The sequence below is a fragment of the Ovis canadensis genome, chromosome 1 (genome assembly GCF_042477335.2).
Source record: "Ovis canadensis isolate MfBH-ARS-UI-01 breed Bighorn chromosome 1, ARS-UI_OviCan_v2, whole genome shotgun sequence".
Classification (NCBI taxonomy): domain Eukaryota; kingdom Metazoa; phylum Chordata; class Mammalia; order Artiodactyla; family Bovidae; genus Ovis; species Ovis canadensis.
The window spans coordinates 272,786,678-272,798,546 of record NC_091245.1 but is presented as its reverse complement, the minus strand read 5'-3'; the positions used below and the strand labels follow the sequence as shown (position 1 = coordinate 272,798,546).

The window sequence follows — 11,869 nt, the reverse complement described above, 5'->3', positions numbered from 1 at the left end:
TATGGTAACCATGAGCAGAATGTTGGATCATTTCCAGACTGATGGAGAAAATAGAATAATAATTTTAAAATATGTAATCAATCCAAATGAAGAAGAAAATGACATGTAGATAGAAATCACTGGGGGAAGAAAGAATAGATAATGTAATGCAGTTCCAAATAATATATAATTCCAAATACATCAGCACTTATATTAAATCTAAGTAGACTGAAGCTCCAATTAAAAACAAAAAGATTTTCAAACTAGAACTGCAGCACGCCAGGCTTCCCTGTCCTTCCCCATCTCCCAGAGTTTGCTCAAACTCATGTTCATCGAGTAGGTGGTGCCACCCAACCATCTCATCCTCTGTCATCCCCTTCTCCCACCTTCAATTTTTCCCAGCATCAGAGTCTTTTCCAATGAGTTGGCTCCTGGCATCAGGTGGTCAAAGTATTGGAGCTTCAGTTTCAGCATCTCATGAGATGAGAGGACAACAAAAAGATAATCACTAGAAGGAAAATATAAAACATCCCTGTTTTGCAGATGATTTTATCACATACTGTGTGTGCTTGTTGCTCAGTCATGTCCAACGCTTTGTGACCCCATGGACTGTAGCCAGCCAGGTTCCGGTGTGCATAGAACTGTCCAGGCAAGAATACTGGAGTGGGCTTCCATTCCCTTCTCCAGGGGATCTCCCCAATCCAGGGATCAAACCTGTGTCTCTTGCATTGCAGGCAGATTCTTTACCATCTGAGCCACCAGGGAAGCCCTTATTGCATACTGGAAAAATAAGAAAGACTCTAAAAAAAATGAGAGAATTTAATAAAGATATAAAATTAACATTAAAATACCATAAAATAAATAGCCTTCATATATTCACATAGTAACTAATTAGAGCAGAATATTTCACTTTAGTACAGGCAAAAAAGGAAGAATATCTCAGTGTAAAATTCAAAAGAATTGTATAAAACTTACATGAGAAAAAAATTTAAAACACTCCTGAAGGACCAACGCAAAAGTGGATTTAACCAATGAAAAGACATACCAGGTTCTTGGGTAAGATGACTCAACATCAAGAGAAGTTAAATCTTCATTCACAGAATTCCCAAGTCAATTCATCATTCACAGAATTTTCTTCTAAAATTAGATATATTTATTCTAAAAGTCCTATAGGAAAAGATAAAGCAGCAAGAATAACTGGGAAAATCATGATGAAAAGAAAGATAAACTGGCGCTACTAGCCGCAAAATACTAAAACATGCCACAAAATTTCTGTAATGCGAACAGCCGTGCTTGTGGGATGTGGATGGATTTACAAACTAACATCATACTTTAGAAGGCACAAAAGACCCAGGTAATTACAACAGTTACCATTTGACAAAGAATACATGTGAGATCTTTAATTAATGGGGGAAAGATGGGCTTCTTAATAAAAGGTATTGCAACACCCAGCCAGCCATTTACGGAAATTCAAAATCAGATCCTTGCCTCAAAAGACACAGTAGAATAAATTCCAAATGGATCAAAAATTTTAATGTAAAAAAATGAAACTATTAAACACATCAGAGTGGGGGAAACTTTTCTATCACCCAAAAGAGAGAGAATAAACCATTCTGGATCTAAGGAGGCTTGAGAAACAGAACAGCTAAATGCAACGTCTTGACGTTGATTGAATCCTAGCTTGAACAAAAAGCTGTGAAATGTATTTTGGGGCAATGGGGAAATTTGATCAGAGACCTAGTATTTGAGACAGTAAGGTATTATTACTAATTTTGTTAAACAGAATATTGTCATTTTATAGAGATGCAAATTAGTGAAGTAATTTGTGGTGAAATAAAATGTTTTCAGCAAAAGAAAAATTAAAGTGACTTTGGTATATTATCGTAAGAATTCAAAAAGTGTCTGAATGCTTCTAGTTTGGGACGCTCATGGCCTTTTTGTCCTTACCACAGTTCGAAACTAAATTCTAGTTTGTATTTTGTCATAAAAAATATTCTAGAAAATGCCCACCAAGGGCACCCAAATCAGAGTCTAACCAGAGATCAAACAGGCTAATGTGGCTTAGCGCTCAAGCTGCTGCCACAAAGGCCAGCCCAGGCAGATGCCCGGGGTTTTTGTAAAAGGGAAGAAGGAAATAACTCCTCCCAAAAATGGCAAGGCCTGGAAGTCAGATCCGAGGACCAGCAAACCAGTGGAACTGTCTGGAAGGTTCCTGCAGCGGGCATGCACAGAGCTCCCCCCATGCCCGCCCTGTGGACAGGGCAGCCCCGGGACAGGAGCGCTGGGGGCTCAGGGCAGCTCGCCACCTCAGCTCCACAGACCTGAGGGTCGGCCACCAGCGAGGCGATAGGGAGAGAGTCTCTCAGGTCCTGCTGGAGAGCAACCAGGGTGCCTGGGGACAGGAGGGGTCTTAAGGAGACAGGGGAGCAGGCAGGGACAGACAAAGGTGGGGCATGGGCCCAACCAGGGACATCCTGGCTCGTCACTGCAGTTCAGCTCAGCCCTCGACTGAGCTGAACGAGATCTCGACTCGTCACCACAGCCGTTTTTTATTCGAAAGCCGCAGTGGCTTGGGAGAGTTTGGTCACGCTCCAGGGTTGAAAGCTAATCCAAGAAAGGGGAGAAGGCTCAGTTCAGTTCAGTCGCTCAGTCATGTCCGACTCTTTGCGACCCCATGAACTGCAGCACGCCAGGCCTCCCTGTCCATCACCAACTCCCAGAGTTTACCCAAACTCATGTCTGTTGAGTCGGTGATGCCATCCAACCATCTCATCCTCTGTTGTCCCCTTCTCCTCCTGCCCTCAATCCTTCCCAGCATCAGGGTCTTTTCCAATGAGTCAGTTCTCATCAGGTGGCCAAAGTATTGGAGTTTTAGCTTTAGCATCGGTCCTTCCAATGAACACTCAGGACTGATCTCCTTTAGGACAGACTGGTTGGATCTCCTTGCAGTCCAAGGGACTCTCAAGAGTCTTCTCCCACAGCACAGTTCAAAAGCATCAATTCTTCGACGCTCAGCTTTCTTTAAAGTCCAACTCTCACATCCGTACATGACTACTGGAAAAACCATAGCCTTGACTAGATGGACCCTTGTTGGCAAAGTAATGTCTGCTTTTTAATATGCTGTCTAGGAGAAGGCTCAGACTCACCTTTTCCAGGACACAGGACACCCCTCAGCTTGACAGGAAGCATCACAGATGGACCATCATCTGGTCCCCTGGCGCTCATGGGCTTTTCCCGAAAGACTGAGCCGTCAAGGTCCTAGAGGTAGCTTTAGGCTCCAAGAAGCTCCCTTTGACAATATGTTATCACCTTCCAATCCAAGGCTTACATATTTAATCTTGAATGGCATTTCTTTCCAACTTACACAATTCTGACGCTGGTCTGCGTGGTGACCTTGGGCCTCCATCCCAAGTCTGCTCATCTTCCGTCCCAGAAAGAGCATCACCGGGGACCTGGTGGGCACGCTTGCAAGTCTTGACTCTTCATCATGACAGATAGTTTGCAATTTACACTTATAAAGCACGTGTGTGGGTGCTGAGTTGTGTTCGACTACTTACGATCCCATGGACTATAGCCCACTGGGCTTCTCTAGCCTTAGAATTCTCCAGGCAAGAATACTGGGAGTGGGTTGCCATTCCCTGGAGTCCGAAACGATTGAGTGACTAACTCTTTCATGTTTTCAGATGGCGCTACTGGCAGAGAACATGCCTGCCAGTGCAGGAGAGGCAAGAGACGTGGGTTCGATCCCTGGGGCAGGCAGATCCCCTAGAGAAGGAAATGGCAACCCACTTCAGTATTCTTGCCTGGAAATTCCATTGGCAAAAGAGCCTGGTGGGTGACAGTCCATGGGGTCGCAAGAGAATCAGATATGACTCAGTACACACACACATTTCTAAACCTAAATTGCAAAATACCTGAAGCCCATAAAATGTATGACTATTTATTAAGTACTCAGCTGCCGGGAGCCAGCGTGAGGAATTCCACCCGTGACAAAGTCATGCGGCAGAGCTCTGATGGCAAGGCTAATCAGACCTCAGGTTTTCCCCCTGGAATTTCCTGAGCATCCATCCCCCCCAAAAATAAGAATCTGCCTGCTTTTCCACTCTTCTAATATTCTCTGGAAAAAGTCAAATCAGGGCTTTAGCCTTCTGCATTTGAAGGGGATATTTCAGTTAAACCCCCTCTGATAACTCTCTAGCTTGCCTAACAGGTTCCCCGGGACCTCTTACAGCTTGTGAATTGCTTACAGCCCCACAACTGCCAGAGGCACAAAGCTTAAAAGCATCTTAAAGATACAGAGCCTTTTCTAAAGAGTTAAAAATTATATTGGTAGAGGGTTTTCACTGTTGACTTAATGATTGCCGCCAGGCCTCCATATTTTAGGCACCTGGGAGGATGTTAATCAATGTAAACGGGATATGGAAAAAGATATATAGTAGTTTTGATGTTAGCAACACTAGACTTTTGAGTCAATTACTTTTCTCTTTGTTATATATCACTGCACTCCTCTTGTGTCCTTGCTATGTAAGAATGTAACTTTATTTAGTGCTTTCTGAGAATGGCACCAGACTTTGGGAAGATCAACACAAATAAGTCTTCTGGTTGACAAACTCTTCTCAGAAAAAAGGCTGTAAAATGTTAATTGGCCCTTTTTGGCCAGAAGATGATGTAAATCACCTAAGACTTATGTATACAATTAGGTATGCAGAGAGAAAAGCCTGGTTTTGATAAGAGTCTGGGCTGCTAACGCTGCATAACTTTGTGTTACCCATTGATCTCCATGTTTTATCAAAAGTATAAAAGGCCTTCTGAATAATAGAGGACAGGGCCAGTCACTGGACTGGTTTCCCCCGTGTCTCCCCTTTACTCTAATTTCAGGCTGTAATCCCATCTGGAGTGGGGCAGCTCACTAAGTCTACTGACTTGCCTTGGCTTTTAAGACCCGCGCGAAAGGGAGCCTAAGGAGGGGCACGCTTAGATATTCAAGTGGGCGCTGGTGGCCCAACATAGATGGTGCAAGCTCCTTGTCTGGAACTTAATTGGCCTTCCCCGTAAGCCAAGTTATTCAGCCTTCTTTCTCCGCTAAATTTTCCTACTACACTATTTCTTCCTAATCTTATATTAATAAATAAATAAGTTTTCCTCACCAATGCCGTCCCCGCTTTGAATTCCCTGGATCCACCGGGGCTGGACACCGGCACTCAGCCAAAGAAACCTGGCTATTTTTCTTTTTAACTATCTTCAGGTTCAAAAAACAAAATTCCCTCAGTGCAGTTCTTACCAATTTTTAAATTGTCCTTCACCTCTTTCCTGATCCTTCAGTTCAGTTTAGTTCAGTCGCTCAGTCGTGTCCGACTCTTTGTGACCCCATGAATCGCAGCACGCCAGCCCTCCCTGTCCATCACCAACTCCCGGAATCCACTCAAATTCACGTCCGAGTCAGTGATGCCATCCAGCCATCTCATCCTCTGTCGTCCCCTTCTCCTCCTGCCCCCAATCCCTCCCAGCATCAGAGTCTTTTCCAGTGAGTCAACTCTTCATATGAGGTGGCCAAAGTGCTGGAGCTTCAGCTGTAGCATCATTCCTTCCAAAGAAATCCCAGGGCTGATCTCCTTCAGAATGGACTGGTTGGATCTCCTTGCAGTTCAAGGGACTCTCAAGAGTCTTCTCCAACACCACAATTCAAAAGCATCAATTCTTCAGCACTCAGCTTTCTTCAAAGTCCAACTCTCACATTCATACATGACCACTGGGAAAACCATAGCCTTGACTAGACGGACCTTTGTTGGCAAAGTAATGTCTCTGCTTTTGAATATGCTATCTAGGTTGGTATAACTTTCCTTCCAAGGAGTAAGCGTCTTTTCATTTCATGGCTGCAGTCACCATCTGCAGTGATTTTGGAGCCCAAAAAGATAAAGTCTGACACTGTTTCCCCATCTATTTCCCATGAAGTGATGGGACCAAATGCCATGATCTTCGTTTTCTGAATGTTGAGCTTTAAGCCAATTTTTTCACTCTCCTTTTTCATCAAGAGGCTCTTTAGTTCTTCACTTTCTGCCATAAGGGTGGTGTCATCTGCATATCTGAGGTTATTGATATTTCTCCCCGCAATCTTGATTTCAGCTTGTGCTTCTTCCAGCCCAGCATTTCTCATGATGTACTCTGCATATAAGTTAAATAAGCAGGGTGACAATATACAGCCTTGATGTACTCCTTTTCCTATTTGGAACCAGTCTGTTGTTCCACGTCCAGTTCTAACCTTAGTTATGGTCAAATGCCTGTTCCAGCCCTCTCCAAGCTACCTGCACCTCAATCCTGGCCCTGGCATAGCTGACACCTCACCCTCACTCCAGCTGCACCCAGCCTGGATGCCGAATGCTGGACTGTGGTCCAAGGCCCCCAGCCACAAGCTTCTGATCTGTGCAAATAAACACAAAAACATAAAGCACCTGCCCCAGGGTGATGTCCATTATAAAACAAAGAATGTTCATTGGACATTTCTACAAGGATGAAGTCCTTAGCCACTGCTGTTGCTGATCTACAAGCGCTCTATGGGAGGGATTCAGGACAGAAAACAGAAGAGGCTTTCTGTGCTCCCACCTTCAGTCTTTCCCAGCATCAGGGTCTTTTCCAAAGAGTCAGCTCTCCACATCAGGTGGCCAAAGTATTGGAGTTTTAGCTTCAACATCAGTCCCTCCAATAAATACCCAGGACTGACCTCCTTTAGGATGGACTGGTTGGATCTCCTTGCACTCCAAGGGACTCTCAAGAGTCTTCTCCAACAGCACAGTTCAAAAGCATCAATTCTTCGGCGCTCAGCTTTCTTTATAGTCCAACTCTCACATCCATACATGACTACTGGAAAAACCACAGCCTTGATTAGACGGACCTTTGACAGCAAAGTGATATCTCTGGTTCTTAATACACTGCCTAGGTTGGTCATAGCTTTTCCTCCAAAGAGCAATGGTATTTAAATTTCATGACTGCAGTCACCGTCCACAGTGACTTTGGAGCCCAAGAAAATAAAGTCTGTCGGTAGGTCCCTGAATAAAACCAAACTCATAACTCTTACATGTGTTCTTCTCTCAGTTGACACCATGAATGGAGGAGTAGCTCCCCTGTGTTTCCCTAAAGTCAGAGGGGTGGAGGTTGCTGGCTCCTGTCTGCAGCCTGAGAACATCCTGCCAGGTCCAAGAGGGAGACACAGTGTCTCTCTCTCCATCCATGATTTTGTGAGCAGCCTCCTGCTTACAGAAGTCCCAAAGAAACAAACGTGACAATGCTTGGAAGAGGCCTCACTGTTAAAGCCATATTCTCTTCCTCTCCAGGAAGCAAGACCGAGGCTGCTGGACACACGGCTGTGCCCCTGGTGATTCTCTGCACATGGCCTGCTCATGTACCAACAGACCACGGCCCAGAGACTCTTTGGGGAGCAGAGATTGTTTCCAGGAGTGGGCCTAGGAGTCCTGGACCCCTACCCCTCCCCAAACTGCCTTTTTGGGGGAGACATCTGGGAGGCTGAACCCACTTACTCCTTCTTCACACCATCTGTGGTAGGGGAAGACAGACTTTTTAAGAGACTAGATATTAAATGTCTTAGGTTTTCCAGGCCAAGAGACAAAAATGTAGGATATTGCACAGGGATTTATATATACAATAAAAGAAAAAATCGGTGAAAGTAAAATATAGTAATAACTTTTTGGTACTACAAGTCTAGCAATGAGAATAATTTGAATCCTTAGTGGGGATAATGTTTTACTTAATTGAAGTTCAAAGCTAGTGATCAAGATTAATTGCACGTTTATCTGTTAATGCTGATTTGTAATGAGATTTTACATATTTCATCTTTGGAAGTGTCTTCCTGTGGATAGGTACCTCCCCATGCTGGTATCAGTCCACAAGCATGGGATTTTTAACTGAGCATATTTATCACTTGAAAGACATTTGTAGAATTCTATTACATTTTTCTCTTGATGTTTGCTTTTTTAGCAGATTAATCGCTTCAACTGAAGGTTGTATGGAAACTCCTTAGTTGCAGTTAAATGGATCTTGAAATGTGGCTCATTTCACATTTCTTTGGGAAATTTCAAAGCTTGAAATTTGACGTTTCTTTGGGATTTACATCAAGGTCTAAAAACGGCTGGTGGAGCTGCAGTTTGAACTCAGAAAATATAGATCCCCCTGTAGAACGGCATGGCAACCCACTCCAGTATTCTTGCCTGGAGAATCCCATGGACAGAGGAGCCTGGCGGGCTAGTCTGTGGGGTCCCAGAGAGTCAGACACGACTAAAGCCACTTAGCACGCACTCACTGCGGATGTGTGCAGGACTGGAACTCTGGCTTTGTGTTTCAACTTTTGACATGTTAACATTAGCTGTGATCTCAGTAATGTTAGTTTTTGTTGAAATGACTTTACCATAGTGTGAATTCCACATATAAGCACTGTTTTCTCTTCTGATTTTAGACAGAATTCATCGATACATTATCAAACCTGAAGCAAAAGCTAATTTCCAAAGCTGTTTAGCGTTTGACAGTGATGGCTGAGGGTAGCTCTTCTTATTCAGAACGACTTCAGTCATGGTCCTGAGCTTAAAAATTGAAATAATCGAGACTCGGACACAGAAAATGGACTTGTAGACACAGTGGGAGAAGGAGAGGGTGGGTCGAATTGAGAAAGCAGTTTTGGCACACAGATACTATCATGTTGGAAATGCACGGCTGGTGGGAGGCCACTGTATGGCTCAGGGAGCCCAGCCCGGTGCTTTCTGAAGACCTACTTGAATGGGAAAGCTGAGCGCCGAAGAGTCGATGCTTTTCAACTATGGTGTTGGAGAAGACTCTTGAGAGTCCCTGGGACTGCAAGGAGATCCAACCAGTCCATCCTAAAGGAAATCAGTCCTGGGTGTTCACTGGGAGGACGGATGCTGAAACTGAAACTCCAGTACTTCAGCCACCTGATGTGAAGAGCTGACTCATTTGAAAAGATCCTGATACTGGGAAAGATTGAGGGCAGGATGAGAAGGGGATGACAGAGGATGAGATGGTTGGATGGCATCACCGACTCGATGGACATGAGTTTGGGTAAACTCTGGGAGTTGGTGATGGACAGGGAGGCCTGGTGTTTCAAAGGCCATGAGGTTGCAAAGAGGTGGACATGACTGACAGACTGAACTGAAGTGAGATGACTGGGATAGGGGAGGGGAAGAGGGAGGGATACATGTATAATTATGACTGATTCATATTACTGTACCGCAGAAACCAGCACAATATTGTAAAGAATTATCCTCCAATTTAAAGATAAATTTTAAAAAATAAATAAAATCTTTTTAAAAATTGAAATAAACTTTACAACTACTAAACCATCGAAAGACTGTGTTATAGACCAGGTCAGGACTTTCAGCTACTATTTCTAACAAAAATTCATGGAACTGTTGACAGGTATGTTACAGCAACAACTAAAGTTCACTGCTCATAACATGGTTCAGGAACACGATTCAAATATATTCCACATTTCTGTTGATTTAAATTCTACAATGAGTAAATCCTAAGGTTTAACACCTTATATTACCACAAGCTTCCCAAGTCTGTCTTTTTAAGGCTTTTTCTACTCCACATTTTTTTTTTTAACTATCAGCTGTAATACATCTTAGCAGATCCCACTTCAGGTTGTACTGAATTAGTTTTCTCAACTTGGAAAATATTTTTGCCTGTAGTTGCTACACACAGGCTATTCTTGTTCAGTCGCTCAGGCATATCTGACTGTCTGCAATCCTGTGGACTGTAGCACGCCAGACTTGCCTGCCCTTCACCATCTCCTGGAGTTTGCTCAAACTCACGTCCATTGAGTCAATGATGCCACTAACAAAGGCTCATTCTTCAGTTATTTCCAACTTGGCACAGACTCTTCAAAGAAACGAATGTACGTCAACTCTTGTCATAAGAGTCAGGGGAAAACACTCACAACCATTTGCTTTGTTTTTTAATTGACTGTTGGTGTTGTTCCTGGTCTCAACACTTTGAGCAACTGTCATCACTGAGAGGCTTCCCTGGTGGTCTGGTGGCTAGGACTCTGTGCTTCCAATGCAGGGGGCCTGGGTTTGTATCCTGGTTGGGGAACTAGATCCTGCATACTGCAACTAAGACCCGGTCCAGCCAAGTAACTCAGGTTTTTGTTTTTTTTTATGGTTATCATTGAAAGGCTGGTAGTTCCAGACAAACTTAGTTTCTCCAAAGATGTTTCTCCGGCCGCTGAATCAAACATGACTGAACTAACCCACCACAGGTAATTGGCTTTCCTTGCTTGGCTTAACATACACCAGTCAGAAACTTACTCTGGTCGCAGCCTCATTTTCATTTTTTATTTCTGTGGAGAAAGTCTGTGATTAGATATTCAATTTTAAATTTTCTAATTTTTCTGACCATCCATTGCTTCCTTGTGAGTTAGAAGTAGTTTGCTGGATAACGTAGTCATCTACCGATCGTTTACCTGGAAATGCCAAAAGAGATTGCATTGTTTGTAATGTGACAGCTTCCATATATTGTATGTTGTCACCTAACTCAGGAGGGAAATAACACATACTCCACCATGCCTTAAAAGCAGTGATATTTGAAATCCACTTTGTTTCGACATGATGGCCACACTGGTAATAAAAAAAGAAGTGTATGACATGGTGCAGCACTCAAAATGCTGTCGACTTACCACTGCAGGCCGCCAAACAGCAGGGCAAAACGCCCGCGCGCAAGCTCTGTGGCAATGCAGCGCTCAGGCCTCCAAACAAGAAGCAACCACAGGGAATTCGCACAGTTTAAAACGCAGTGGTGTTTCAATAAGACTTCATACATGGGTACTGGAATTTAACTTTCATGTAATTTTCACCTCATGAAATTCTGTATGATGTTTTTCAACCATTTAAAATGGAAAAACCATCCTTAACTGGGTGGGTCATACCAAAGGAAAACGTGTTAGTGGCTCACTTGTGTCTGACTCTTTTGTGACTCCCATGAACTAGTAGCTCACCAGGCTCCTCTGTCCACAGAACCCTCCAGGCAAAAATACTAGGGTGGGTCGCCATTCCCTTCTCCAGGGGATCTTCCTGACCGAGGAATTGAACCTGGGTCTCTTGCATTGCAGGCAGATTCTTTATTGTCTGAGCCACCAGGGTTGATCTCCTTTGGGATGGACTGGTGATCTCCTTGCAGTCCAAGGGACTCTCAAGAGTCTTCTCCAGCACCACAGTTCGAAGGCGTCAGTTCTACGGTGCTACATTAATTGACATTAAATTAGCCCCACCAGGAACTCCGCTTCTGGTGGTCACAGCAGCTGGAGGGATTGTCCAGCTGCAGGCTGTGTTACATGATCCCAAGAGTTGAGGTCAGTATGGCGAGCCGGCTGGAGCTGGCCTGTAAGCTGGAGGCTGTCGCGGGTCAGGTGTGGCCTCTTGAACAAGCTGCTCAACTCTCCGCTTTCCTCCAGCGTGGCATGCGGGTCCAGCCCGCGGTGCGCTCACTTGCACGTGTGGAGGAAGGACCCACAGGCCTTGTTCACACGCAGGTTCTGAGTAGGTCTGGGCCAGGCCTGAGAGCCTGCATTTCTAACAGGCAGAATGGGCTATGCTGACACTGCCGGTCCCCAGACACTGCTGGGTGGCGAGGGCCTACATGACCTCGAAAGCCCTAGAACATTCCAGCACTCAAGGCAGGCATGAGGTTGTTACTTTTTGGAATATACAAGTCCCCTGGTGGCTCAGTAGTCAAGAATCCGCCTGTAGTGCAGGAGACCTGGGTTCCATCTCTGCGGGAAGATCCCTTGGAGGAGGGCACGGCAACCCACTCCAGTACTCTCGCCTGGAGAATCCCCATGGACAGAGGAGCCTGGGGCCTCGTCCAGATG

At 44.6% G+C, this 11,869-nt stretch overlaps 1 long non-coding RNA gene across 1 annotated transcript; it reads right to left on the bottom strand.

Moving 5' to 3' along the window:
- Positions 1-512: 512 nt before the first annotated feature.
- On the bottom strand, positions 513-11,869 carry LOC138428008 (uncharacterized). Its single transcript, XR_011252254.1, has 4 exons — positions 10,311-11,869; positions 6,698-6,837; positions 1,025-1,146; positions 513-779 (listed from the first exon to the last, which is right to left on the bottom strand). It is a non-coding gene; the product is annotated as an uncharacterized lncRNA (long non-coding RNA).